Genomic DNA, 13,637 nt, shown 5'->3' on the forward strand with positions numbered 1-13,637 from the left:
AACTGAGGAAATTATGACAGTGAAAGAGATCAGACCTAACCAACCCCATCTTCCTTCTAATCTCTAAGCTGCCTTTGTTCATTCCTTGGCATAGGCCAAACTAGCCTTGGGAAGTAAATTAGTTTATAGTTTAAACTCTGAAACAAAATTGATGATAACGCTTTCCCCCAAAACCCCTTCTTGCCTGGGGACCAGTCTCCCTTTGTAGGACTAACACATTAGCTACAAGATTAGAAATTACACAGTTCAGAGGCCAAGCAGCCTCTGGTTTCAAGAGTCTGAACCTCCCTAAATTGCTCCTGGGAATAACATCACTGTTGCAAAACCTTAGATCAGTGCTTGAGATATTTTGCATTGCGATGCAGCAGATGACACCACCCAGACAGATAACCTGGCTTAGCCAGTTTTGCAATACCACCCAGCAACAGATGTCAGCAAGATTAACTCACTTTGACCCGCTATGATTTCTTCTTCATCCTGACCAACCAGCACTCCCCACTTTCAGAGCCCTTACCCGCCAAATTATTCTTAAAATCTCTGATTCCCAAATGCTTGGAGAAATTGATTTGAGTAATAACAAAACTCTGGTCTCCCGCATAGCTGGCTCTGTGTGAATTACTCTTTCAGCATTGCAATTCTCCTGTCTGGATAAATCGGCTCTGCCTAGTCAGTAGGCAATGTGAGCACATTGGGTGGCTACAATTCCCTACCATCAAGCCCACCTGCTGGCTTTTTCAGTAGCCTTTTGTCATACACAGGCTGGAGGTGGGTGAAGCTCCAAAGTCAAGTTGGGATTACTTCTGAGTATGTCATGTGGCACCCTCTCATTAAACTGCGGTTATCTGTTACCCTGGTCTCCACTTGGAGCTTCAGCCAAGATTCTGAGACAACAGAGGAAATCCCATTTAATATTCTCTTTCATGGGTGTCATAGCTCATTGCTATTGCTTATTGTTTTATGTTTGTTTTGCCTGTCTTTCCTGGTAGATTGTGGACTCTTCTAAATCATGGGCTAGATCATAGTCTTGTCTGTCATCCCAATGCCCATATCGGGACCTACTGCCTAGTAGGTATCAGTAAATAGTCATTGAATGGATAAATGAATGAATGAATGAGAAATACAATAATAATTGAGGGGAATAGGGAGCTGAGGATGTGTCAAGCACAAATTACACCTGAAGACTGTTCACCTCTTTTTTCTCTCCAGATGAATGTATCTGTTTCTTTTCTTGAATGCTAAAAAATTCCTAATAGAAATCTAACAGCCTTACTTTGTAGACAGGCAGGTGACTTTCCCTCTCTAGGCCTCTTTTTCCACATCTCTATATTTTTTCCACATCTCTATACTTTTGCACAAATCTAATTTAAAAAATTAGAGTATGTCAGACGGTGTCAGTGCTAAGGAGGAAAATAAAGTACAAGCAGTGAATAGGAGGGTGGTGCAGGATTTTAAATAGTGTAGCCAGGAAAGGATTTGTGAAGATGATGTTTGAGCAAACTGAAAGGTGAAGGAGCAAGCTGTGCAGATGTGGGGGTCAGGGAGGACACTGTCCCAGAGACAGAAGGGCAGGTTCAAATACCCTGAGACAGAAAAAAATCACCTGGTAATCCCCATTTTACAGAAGAGAAATCTGAGGCTCAGAAAAGTGGAGTCAGTTGCCCAAACTTGTCCAGCTGTTTTCAGAGCTGCTGCAGAGATGGGATTTGAATGCCAGGCCCGTCAACACCAAAACCTGCATTTGTTTCTCAGTTTCCCATATTTTTCAATTCAGATACTGAGGATGCAGGTGTTGGGGCATCAGCAGAGTGGTTAAGAGTTAGGCATGATGTGAAACAGGCCTGGGTTTAAGTCTTGTGGTGCCAGTTGCCTCCTTGGGCGGCTGACTTAAACTGTCTGAGCCTGTTTCCACATGCTGAAATGGGGATGATAATAGATAACTGCTGGGGTTATAGAGGTGGTTAAATGAAACACCTGCATAGTTTATGGCACACTAAATGCTCTCTCTCTATATATATATATATTAAGATGGAGTTTCACTCTTGTTGCCCAGACTGGAGTGCAATGGCACAATCTTTGCTCCCTGCAACCTTCGCCTCCAGGGTTCAAGTGATTCTCCTGCCTCAGCCTCATGAGTAGCTGGGATTACAGGTGCCCACCACCACGCCCAGCTAATTTTTGTATTTTTGAAGTAGAGATGGGGTTTCACCACGCTGGCCAGGCTAGTCTTGAATTCCTGATCTTGTGATCCACCTTCCTCAGCCTCCCAAAGTCCTGGGATTACAGGCATGAGCCACTGCACCCGAACAATAAATGTTATTCCTACTTGATATTACTCAGTTCACAAACTCATTTTCAGTAGGGGACATTAAGATCTCCCACCCCAGACGACTGGTGAGTTTCCCACCTTCATGCAAGTGGTTTCTGGGTGAGTTGCCTCACAAAAGCTGCCAATAACCATAGAGATAGCAGTTTCTTTCCAAAGCACTAATTATGTACCTGGTATTTCTCATGTGCCTCGGCTCTTCAAACTTCAGTGAACAAACTTCATGGAAGAGAAAAAAAATGGGACTCCAGAGACTTGAAACCACAGCCACTTGTCAGATGCAGCCCCCAACTCTAAAAGTGAGAAGCAGACACACGGTTATCTCCTGAAGCACATGGATACTTTGGAACAGGTTTTTTAGATCAAACATAAGGCTTTGCAGAAATCAAGCACTTTGCCTTGTTCTCCACCTTTAAGAGTCTTAGAGGTGCAGCATCACACTCCTCTGGCATCAGGACAAGTGAAAATCCTCCAGGATTGTCTCACCCAGGCTTTACTATAACTCTACCAGATAGATGCTATTTTTATCCCCATTTTGTACAGGAAGAAACTGAGACACAGCAGTCAGTGTGTATGTTCATTTGGTAAGTGGTACAGCAAAGATTTTAAATGAGTCTTCTGATGGCAATTCTCAGGGATTGTCTCTTGCCCTAGGCTGCCTTCAAAACCTTGGATCCATCCAGCCAGGCCACCAAAGACTTCCTGAGACAATCAGAGGTGGAGTGTGACAAAGTAAATCTGTTTTTCCCACAATGGTTCTGATTTCTGACTCAAAACCCCCGTTCCTGGGAAATTTTGAGCCCCCACTATGGAGTTCTGCTCCCAGAGTTTCTCCAGCAACTCCAGCACTTTTCCTATTCTCCCCAAACATGAGTCCCCACTGTGGGTCAGATTCTAGGGACACAGAGGTACCAGTTGATTGTGCACAGACTCCAACAGTGACCATTTCAAATTCTTTTCTTTTAAAATGGCTCTTTGCAGAAACATGGTGTTCTCTTTGAGAAGGACACTGGACTCTGAAGTCAGATCTGAGTCCTCCTGTAGCACTTACCAGCTGTGGAAGCTTAGCTAAGTTGCTTGTCCTCTCTGAGCCTCAATTTACTTATCTATAAAATGGGGCTCTGGATACCTCTCCTGCAGAGTTCCTGTTAAGATTACATGTGAGCACATCTATTCAACACTGAAGATATAAGCTAGCTGTTATCCTTTTTAAAAAGTCATCAGGAAAATCTTGATTTTTCACCTCACAGATTTCCCACTGGAATATGCTATCCTGAAATGTGTCTAAAGGTCAAAATTTGGAAAACAGAAAGAAAGGAAAAGAAACTCAGCAAAGTCCAGCATCATGACTTGGCAGTGTCCCCAGTGGCCAGGTCCAAAGGACCACCCAGGGAGGTGTTTTCAGACCATTGTAAATAGTATGAGTGCTATTTAGGACTTACACATACACAGACACATGTACACACACACAAATACAAATACAGACACACATACATCTGCAATTTCACTGTCACACATAGACACACATGCAAGCACACTAATATCTAGTCACACTTCTAGCCCCCCACAGTCACACACATGAATACACACACTTAACACTTACAGTGCCAAATTCACACACAGATACATAGACATACACTTAACTATACAGCTACATACACACAACAGTCACAAACATAATCACATACATATTTGCACACATACATTCACACACATCCACATCTACCAACACACATGCATGCAAGTATACATAAACACCTGTACACCTGCTCACATAGCACTACACACACTTGCACACAAATACACATACACAGTCTCACACACGCCCATGTACTGACACACTCATAGACACACATGTGCACAAACACATGCACAATCTCACACACGTCTTCACACACAGAACCACACACATGTAACAGCTATACATACATCCCACACAGTAACATGTGCACACATAAAAACATACATACATGCACTTAGGCTATCTCAATACACAGCTACACACTTCACACAGGCACACACATTATTATAACAATATGTTTTCTTTTCTTTACAGCCCTTATTTAATCACTCAGCTATTTACTGAGTACTTACTGTGTGCTAGCTACTGTTAGAAGTCCTTGAGCTAACTCATTGAACAAAACGGGCAAAAAAAAAAAAAAAATCTGTCTTCATGAAGCTTAGATTCTAATGGAAGGAGAGAGAGGCAAAAATGGTAAGTAGATAGCTTAGCAGGTAGTGAGTATTAGGGAAAATAGGGCCTAGTAATGAGGAGGAGGAAGAGGAAAAACCAACTTGGAGGTGGGTTGCCATTTTAAGAAGGTGGTCAAGGTAAACTTCATTTAGAAGCTAACAAAATTATTTAACAAAGAAATAAAGCAGGAGGGGGAGTTATACATGCAGATATTTGTGAAAAATCAGTCTCAGAAGAGTAAACAACAAGTGCAGATACTCTAAGGCAGAGGTGTGCCTTCAAGGAACAGGAAGAAAGCCAGCGTAACTGATGTGCAGTGAATAAGAGGTAAAGGAACAGGACATCAAACCAGAGATGAAAAGAGTGTATGAAGATCATACAGGACGTTGAATAACAAGGTAAAAACTCTGATGTTAGTTTTGCAGGACACTGAGATTCACTGGTGGGTTCTGAGCAGAGGTATGACATGATCTGACCTCTGACTTACCCTTCACAGTATTTAAAATGAATGTAATCATTTTACATGTTATTCTCTTGTCTCATTTCCGAACAGGAATGAATCTGGCATGGTCACCTCTGTGTCTACCTTAGAGTAGCACTCAGTCAATATTTGTTGACTAACTGATAAGGACAGACATTTCTGAGGAGAAAAGTGTTCTGGGGTGCTCCAGTTTGGATGTTTGCTCCCAACAAACCTCATGTTGAAATTTGAGGTGGAGCCTAACAGCTGTTTGAATCATGGGGAAGGATCCCTCATGAATAGATGAATGACCTCCCTTGGGAGTGAGTGAGTCCAATCCTATTATTTCCCACAAGAGCTGGTTGTTGCAAAGAGCCTTCGTCTCTCACCATGCCATCCATGCACACACCAGCTCCCTTTCACCTCTTACCATAAATAGAAGCATCCTGAGGCCCTTGCCAGATGCAGATGCTCAATCTTGAATTTCCAGCCATCAGAATCACAGGCCTCATAAACATTTTGGAAATAAATTACCCAGCCTCAGATATTTCCTTTTTTTTTTTTGAGACAGAGTCTCACTCCATCGCCAGGCACCAGGCTGGAGTGCAGTGGTGCGATCTTGGCTCACTGCAACCTCCACCTCCTGGGTTCAAGCAATTCTCCTGCCTCAGCCTCCCGAGTAGCTGGGACTACAGGCATACACCACCACACCCAACTAATTTTTGTATTTTTAGTAGAGACGGGGTTTCACCATGTTGGCCAGGATGATCTCAATCTCTTCACCTCGTGATCCGCCCGCCTCGGCCTCCCAAAGTGCTGGGATTACCGGTGTGAGCCACCGCGCCCAGCCTCAGATATTTCTTTATAGCAACAAAAAATGGACTAAAACAGAAAATTGGTGCCAGGGAGTAGGGTGTTCTGTAAAGACACCTGAAAATGTGGAAGCAGCTTTGGAAATGAACAATGAAAAGAGGTTGGAAGAATTTGGAGGGCTCAGAAGAAGATAAAGAGTTGAGGGAAAGTTTGGAATGTCTTAGAGATTGGTTAAATGGTTGTGACTCAAAATAATGTCAACCTAAAATAATCAGAAGACTCAGTATCTAGTTAAAAGAACTCATTCAAGCACAGACTATGAGTGCAGCCAGCCAAGGAGCACAGCTATTCCTACGAATGGTAAGCAGTGCTCTTGGTATAGGGGAAAATGAGGATTGCTTACACTGGCAAAATGAAGTTGCTGAATAAAATTACAACATTTTGATTTGATTGGTGGCCAGGCGTGATGGCTCACGCCTGTAATCCTAGCACTTTGGTAAGCTGAGGCAGGCAGATTGCCTGAGCTCAGGAGTTTGAAACCAGCCTGGGCAACATGGTGAAACACTGTTTCGACTAAAAAAATACAAAACATTAGCTAGGCATGGCAGCGTGCACCTGTAGTCCCAGCTACTTGGGAGGCTGAGGTAGGAGAATTGCTTGAACCTGGGAGGCAGAGGTTGCAGTGAGCTGAGATCATACTACTGCCCTCCAGCCTGGGCGACAAAGCGAGACTCTGTCTCTGAGAAAAGAAAAAAAAGTTTTGATTGGCTACTTTTGATGATTACACTCTAAGGGGAGAGTTTAACATCCTGTTAAAAGGAGACAGTCACAAAGGCACAAAGGTCTCTATCTTCACGCTGTTTAGTTCAGGTTTGAATAAAGAGGAGTCTAGTTAATGTAAAACATCTCAACACAAAGGTCAGAAAGCAACAGTCATGCACCAGAGTCGGGGGAACTTGTGTTACATAAGTCAACTTGCAGGGCTTAAATTTTCCCTTTTGTATGATAAATCTGGAAGGTCCTAAATTTTATTCTATTTTATTTATTTGTTTGTTTATTTAGTTATGTATATATGTATTATTTATTTGTTTGTTTATTTATTTGAGATGGGGTTTCCTTCTTGTTGCCCAGGCTGGAGTGCAATGGTGCGATCTCAGCTCACTGCAACCTCCACCTCCCAGGTTCAAGTGATTCTCCTGCCTCAGCCTCCCAGGTAGCTGGAATTACAGGCATGCGCCACCATGCCTGGCTAATTTTTTGTATTTTTAGTAAAGATGAAGTTTCTCCATGTTGGTCAGGCTAGTCTCAAACTCCCGACCTTAAGTTATCTGCCTGCCTCGGCCTCCCAAAGTGCTGGGATTACAGGCATGAGCCACTGCCCCAGCCCTAAATTTTATTTTTTTTTACAATGCTGACAGAAATATAGACAGTACAGGCCATGCTGAAAAGTCATAGAAATGGGAACTGGAGCAAAGTTCACCCATGCTACTCTGTAGCAAAGAGCTCAGGTGACTGTGCTCATGCCCTAAGGCTTTGTGGAAAGCTGAACTAAGAGTGATGACTTATGATGTATGGTGGAAGAGATATCTAAGCAGCAAAGTGTTCAAGAAGTGTTCATGGTTGTTTTAACAGCTTATGCTAAATCTTGACAGCAAAGGAATGACCGAAAGTCTGCATTTATAATTAAAGGGGAAGAAGAGCATTAAAATTTGGAAAATTCTTCGCCTGAACATAGTGGTAGAGAAGAAAAGAGAATTTTCAGGAGAGGAGTAGTCCAAGGATGTGCCGAACAAAATTTGCTAAAGCATGACTAAAAGGGGACCTGGTGCTAATAAGATAATAGAAAGAAAGTTCCAAAGGTATGTTAGAAATCTTTGATGCTGCTCCTCCCATCACAGGCCCAGAGACCAAGAAAGACAGAATGGTTTTATTCTACTGCTTCCTTGCACCACTTCAGGATGCTGCTCCCTGAATCCAGGCTGCTCCAGACTAACCGTGGCTCAAATGACCCCCAAGCACTGCTCAAGCAACTGCTCTAGAGAATGCAAGCCATAAACTTTGGCAGTGTTAACATGGTTTTCATTCTGCAGGCACCCAGAATGTAGGAGCCATAGATGCTTGGTGGCTTCCCTAACTTTCAGAGGATGTACTGGAAAGTCTGGATGCACGGGCACAAAATATGGGGCTAGATACTCTACAAAGATTTCCCACTAGGGAAATGCCTCATGAAGCCATGGAAATGGGGCCACCTTCAAGACACAGAACTGTAGGATCACCAATTTGCAACTCTAGCCTGAGAGAGCTAAAGCATGGGCTGAGACCAGCTTTAAGACAATGTTGGCCAGGCATGGTGTCTCATACCTGTAATCTTTGGGAGGTCAAGATGAGGGGATCACTTAAGTTCAGGAGTTTGAGACCAGCCTGGACAACATAGTGAGACCCAGTCTCTACAAAACATTAAAAAATTAGCTGGGCATAATGGCATGTGCCTGTAATCCCAGATGCTCAGGAAGCTGAGGTGAGATGGTTGCTTGAGCCCAATAGAGGCTGCAAAAAGCTGTGATCACACTACTGCACTCCAGCCTGGGCAACAGAGAGACCCTGTTTCAAAATAAAACAAATATAAAGAGACATAAAGAGTTGTTTTTCCCTGTTGAGTTTTGGACTTAGGACAGTGTTGGATTGGAACAGGGAAGAGAATGCATCAGACTCTGAGCGTAGCCTGAAGGTGGATCTGATAGCTTTTTCACATCCATGTATGAAAGAAAAGAGTGAGGGAAGTCTCCAAGATTTGATGTTGGAAGAACTTGAAGAATAGGAGTGTCACTTGCTGAGATGAACATACCTGGAATGAGAGAGGACAGGGAAGGATAAGATCAACAAAGTATGTTTGAACAAAGTATGTTTGAGATCCCTGTTAAACATCCAGGTGAAATCAAGCAGATGAGGACACAGGAGAGAAATCCAGGCTGGAGACACACATGTGGGGGCCATTGGCAAGCCACATGGTATCCAAGCTATGACAGTTGTTGAGATAACGTACAGAGCGAACATGGATAAAGATGAGGAGGAATTAGCAAAAGAGATGGAAAACAAGAGGAAAACCAGGCAAAAGTGGTATGCTGGGGCCAAGCAAAGCAAAGAATTAAAAGAGCATTCATCAAGCCCATGTGAGCTCCATCTCTCTCTGTTTGGCTGAAGCGATAATTTTCTGTCATTTCTGGGCATAAACCTGCCTCATGCCCCTTGGACTGAAAGTGCAAAACGAGTTGGCCTCAAATGCTCTAGTGTTGTAAAGTCCATAAACTTGGCTAGGAGGATTGATGTTACCCTTCGTAAGCCTCCAAAGTTACCTGCTGTCAATAATTAGCTGATTCTGATTGGGGATTCTGAAGCTGTCTGTCTGAGTTATGTGCTCTCTTCCAAGGCTGTAGGAATTCTGGAGCTGCTGGCTGGAGAGGAGGGTGGATCAAGCTCTGCCTTTAGAAAGACATCCTGAGAGGAATTGGCAGGTAAGGACTGTTTCAAGGAATGGGCTGATGGGGTCATAATCCATGACAACCTCACTAATCTTTCAGAGTCATGGATAGTGAGAAGAGCAAAAATCCCCATAGAAAAGCAGAAACTCCTAGGGGCTGTGAAAGAGAGTACCTGTCAAGTCTTAGTGAGGAGGCAACACTAGGCAGAGGAAAAGGCACCTTTATCACAGTAATAAGGAGGGATGTGGGCAGCTAGAAAAAGGTGGTCACAGGGGGTTGGGAGTTGGGTGGTGGTCAGAGAAGGATGCATCTTAGAGGTGAGGCCAGAAGAATGAGGAAGAGCTTATTATGGAAAAAGAGAGGGACCAGCAGGTACAAAAGCAATGTGTAGTTCTGCTCAGGAGTTGGTATGGAAATCTTCAATTCTTATTCTATTTTATAAAAAAGTAGGAGACAGAAATATCAGATATAGTGATGGTTAATACCGAGTGTCAATTTGATTAAATTGAAGGATAAAAAGTATTGATTGAATTGAAGGATACAAAGTATTGATGCTGGGTGTGTCTGTGAGTGTTGTCAAAAGTGATTAGCATTTGAATCAGTGGACTGGGAAAGGCAGACCCACCTTTAATATGGGTGGGCACCATCCAATCAGCTGCCAGCAAGGCTAGAATATAAGCAGGTAGAAAAATGTGAAGAGAGACTGGCATAGCCTTCCAGCCTATACCTTTCTCCCATGCTGGATGCTTCCTGTCCTAAAACATTGGACTCCAAGTTATTCCATTTTGGAAGTCAGACTGGCTCTCCTTGTCCTCAGCCTGCAGACAGCCTATTGTGGGACCTTGTGGGACTTTGCAATTGTGTGAATTAATATTTAATAAACTCATATATATATATGAGTTTATATATATAGTATACAAGGTATCTGTATTATTCGGGGTTCCCTAGAGGAACAGAACTAATGGAATATATATATAAAAGAAATATATTTCATATATATAAGAATATATATATTCCTATATATATGAAATATATTTCATATATTTGGAATATATATATATGTGTGTGTGTGTGTGTATATATATATATATTCCATTAGTTCTGTTCCTCTAGGGAACCCCGAATAATACAGATACCTTGAGCATTTTGGCTGTTACTTCCCAGTTAAAAAAATAAATAAATAAAATAAAACACGGCATTGGAAATCCAGCCCATTTGCTTGAATACTTGCTGGATTCTTTAAATCAAAAGTCATTAAAGATTATTAGAAAGTCAAGATGGCAGATAGGAGGCAAAAGTAGCTGGCAGCCTCAGCTTGGATGGACAGAGCAGCCTGTGGAGACTCGCACTGTGAACTTTTGCTCCAGAACTACTTCGGGAATTACCAGGAAAATAAAATAAGTATAAAAAGATAATAAAAAGATTCTGGGAGAATCCACAGACCCTTTGAAGGAAGTGGATTGTTTAAGACTTGGGAGACAGCCCAAATACTGTGAGTGCCCAAGCTGTGACAGTGGGAAAGGGGAATTGCCTGCCCCCAAACACACACCCTCACTGGGAAACCTGAAGGTCTAGGTCACAGGAGAAGGATTTGACCTTAGGTGGAGCTGAGCCAATTTAGAGAGCTGAGTGAAATACAGGGGTGGAGGAAGCAGTGGGAAAAGTCCTATGGGCTCTTTGGGTCCCAAGAAAAGCCAGTTTTGACTTGTTTCACAGGGGGCCTTGAGGAGGGTTGTCAGAGGAACTGAGAAAAGACCACAGGAGAAGGAAACCTCCAGCTAAACTTTGTAACCATTCCAAACAAACACTGTCTTCTGGCCAGAAGTCGGGGCAGGGCATGAATCCAGTATGCAGACTTGACAGGCAGGGAAGCAAGCATGAAAGTCATGGTTGCTCTCTCAGTTAGGAGGCTGGTAGCCTGGAACAAGTTCACAGCCCTACTCACCTCCTGCCTGGAAACAAACTCTGTGCTGTTGGACAGGGTCACTGTGGGAGTGAGCCTGGCCTTTTGGGTTGCATGGGAGCTGGGTGAGGCCTATACTACCAACTTTCTCCTACACCCCTGACAACCTGCATGACACAGCAGAGGCAGCCATAATCCTCCTGGGAACATAATTCCATTGACCTGGAAGCCACACCCCCATCCCCCACAGCAGCCACAGCAAGCCCCACTCAAGAAAAGTCTGATCTCAGACATGCCTTACTCTGCCCCTACCTGTTGGTCCTTCCCTGCCCTCCCTGGTAGCTGAAAACAAATGGCATATTCTCTTGAAAGTTCTAGGGCCCCACCCCCCACCTTATTCTCCCTATACTACCACACCTGATGCTCTCTTGAAGGCACCCCCTCCTGGCAGGAAGTCAACCAGCACAAAAACACTGCATTAAACAACCCAAACTAAAGACCCCCACAAAGTCTGTTGGAAATGGCTTTATAACATTGGGAAAAATCCACACGGAGACAATGGATCACTCAGCAAGGCTAGCTTTACTTCCTGCAGGAAGGGTGCAACTTGATGGTAGTCTTGCCATGAGAGCACCCCTGAACAAGGGAGACATGGACATTTATAACTTTCACAACTTGATGCAGTTGCCCTACCGCTGTGTCCAGTTTCCATTGGCCGGAACAGGACCTCACATTCTATGCTTGACCCGACTGGCTAAAAACTTGGACATTTTCTAAAGAAGTAAAGGCAGAGGAGAACTAAAGAAAAGAGGAAGTAACTTGAGGAATGCATAGAGATGTGATAACATTTTCAAATAAGGAAGGGGAATAAGCTTTGACCTAAGACTTGCCTGAGCTTGTCCAGACCTGTCAGGGTAAATATCTAGGTTAAAGTGTAAGAACTAAAAACACGGGATGCACTTATTTCTTTATTATGACCAACAGCTACTTAAAAATTATTAGCAAAAGCTTTAAAGTGAATTAACCTTTGAGGAAACTATCATTTATTTGTAATGAACTAAGAGGAAAGCTTTGAAGAGGAACCTTTTATTTATTTTTATTTCCTGCAAAGTCCATTTTACTGCCACCTCTACCAGAGCAGGTGCTGGTATCCACAGCTGAGAGACCTGCAGACAACCCCCAGGACCAGCTTGGAGCCTGATACCCCAGGCTGGGTGGCTAGATCCAGAAGAGAAATAACAATCACAACAGTTTGGCTCTCAGGAAGCCATGTCCCTAGGAAAAGGGGAAGAATACTAGATCAAAGAAACATCCTGTGGGACAAAAGAATCTGAACAGTAGCCTTGAGCCCAGATCTTCCCTCTGACAGCCTACCCAAATAAGAAGGAACTAGAAAAATAATTCTGGTAATATGATAAAACAAGGTTCTTTAACACCCCCAAAAAATCACACTAGCTCACCAGCAATGGATCCAAACCAAGAAGAAACCCCTGATTTACCCGAAAAAAAGTATTCAGAAGGGCAAGTATTAAACTAATCAAGGAGGCACCAGAAAAGATGAAGTCCAACTTAAGGAAACCAAAAAAATGATACAAGATTTGAGGGGAGAAGTCTTCAGTGAAATAGATAGCATAAATAAAAAACAATCACAACTTTAGGAAATAAAGGATACACATAGAGAAAAATGCACTGAAAAGTCTCAGTAATAAAATTGAACAAGCAGAAGAAAGAACTTCAGAGCTCAAAGACAAGATTTTTGAGTTAACTGAATCCAACAAAGACAAAGAAAACAAGAATTTTAAAAATGAACAAAACCTCCAAGAAGTTTAGGGTTTTGTTAAATGACCAAACCTAAGAATAATTGACATCCCTGGGAAAGAAGAAAAATCTAAAAATTTGGAAAATATATTTAAGGGAATAATCGAGGAAAACTTTCCTAGCTTTGGTAGAGACTTAGACATACACATACAAGAAGCTTAAAGAACGCCTGGGAAATTCATTGCAAAAAGATTATTGCCTAGGCACATTGTCATCAGGTTATCTAAAGTCAAGATGAAGGAAAGAATCTTAAGAGGTGTGAGGCAAAAGCAACGGGTAACCTAAAAAGAAAAACCTATCAGATTAATGGCAAATTTGTCAGCAGAAATCCTACAAGCTAGAAGGGATTGGGGCCCTACCTTCACCCTCCTTAAAAAAAATTAGCCAAGAACTTTGTAGTCAGCAAAACTAAGCTTCATAAATGAAGGAAAGATACAGTTTTCTTCAGACAAACAAATACTGAGAGAATTCACCACTACCAAGCCAGCACTATAAGAACTGCTAAAAGGACCTCTAAATCTTGAAACAAATCCTGGAAACACATCAAAACAGAACCTCTTTGAAGCATAAATCTCACATAACCTATAAAACAAAAATACAATTAAAAAAACCCCAAGGTATACAGGCAACAAATAGCACAATGAATG

General features: G+C 42.6%; 2 protein-coding genes across 2 annotated transcripts in view; one reads left to right on the forward strand and one right to left on the reverse strand.

Annotated features, from left to right (window-relative positions):
* Positions 1-13,637, reverse strand: part of PDILT (protein disulfide isomerase like, testis expressed) — a 155,275-nt gene that overhangs the window by 95,091 nt on the left and 46,547 nt on the right. The window contains exon 3 of the mRNA XM_064362555.1: positions 2,497-2,616. The gene's annotated coding sequence lies outside the window, so the exon portion shown is untranslated. The remainder of the gene's footprint in view (positions 1-2,496; positions 2,617-13,637) is intronic.
* Positions 9,099-13,637, forward strand: part of LOC105725572 (acyl-coenzyme A synthetase ACSM2B, mitochondrial) — a 34,462-nt gene continuing 29,923 nt past the window's right edge. Inside the window, exon 1 of the mRNA XM_012464682.3 lies at positions 9,099-9,302. The gene's annotated coding sequence lies outside the window, so the exon portion shown is untranslated. The remainder of the gene's footprint in view (positions 9,303-13,637) is intronic.

This window comes from Aotus nancymaae, unplaced genomic scaffold (genome assembly GCF_030222135.1).
Source record: "Aotus nancymaae isolate 86718 unplaced genomic scaffold, 86718_ANA_hifiasm-v0.15.2.pri h1tg000049l, whole genome shotgun sequence".
Taxonomy (NCBI): Eukaryota; Metazoa; Chordata; class Mammalia; order Primates; family Aotidae; genus Aotus; species Aotus nancymaae.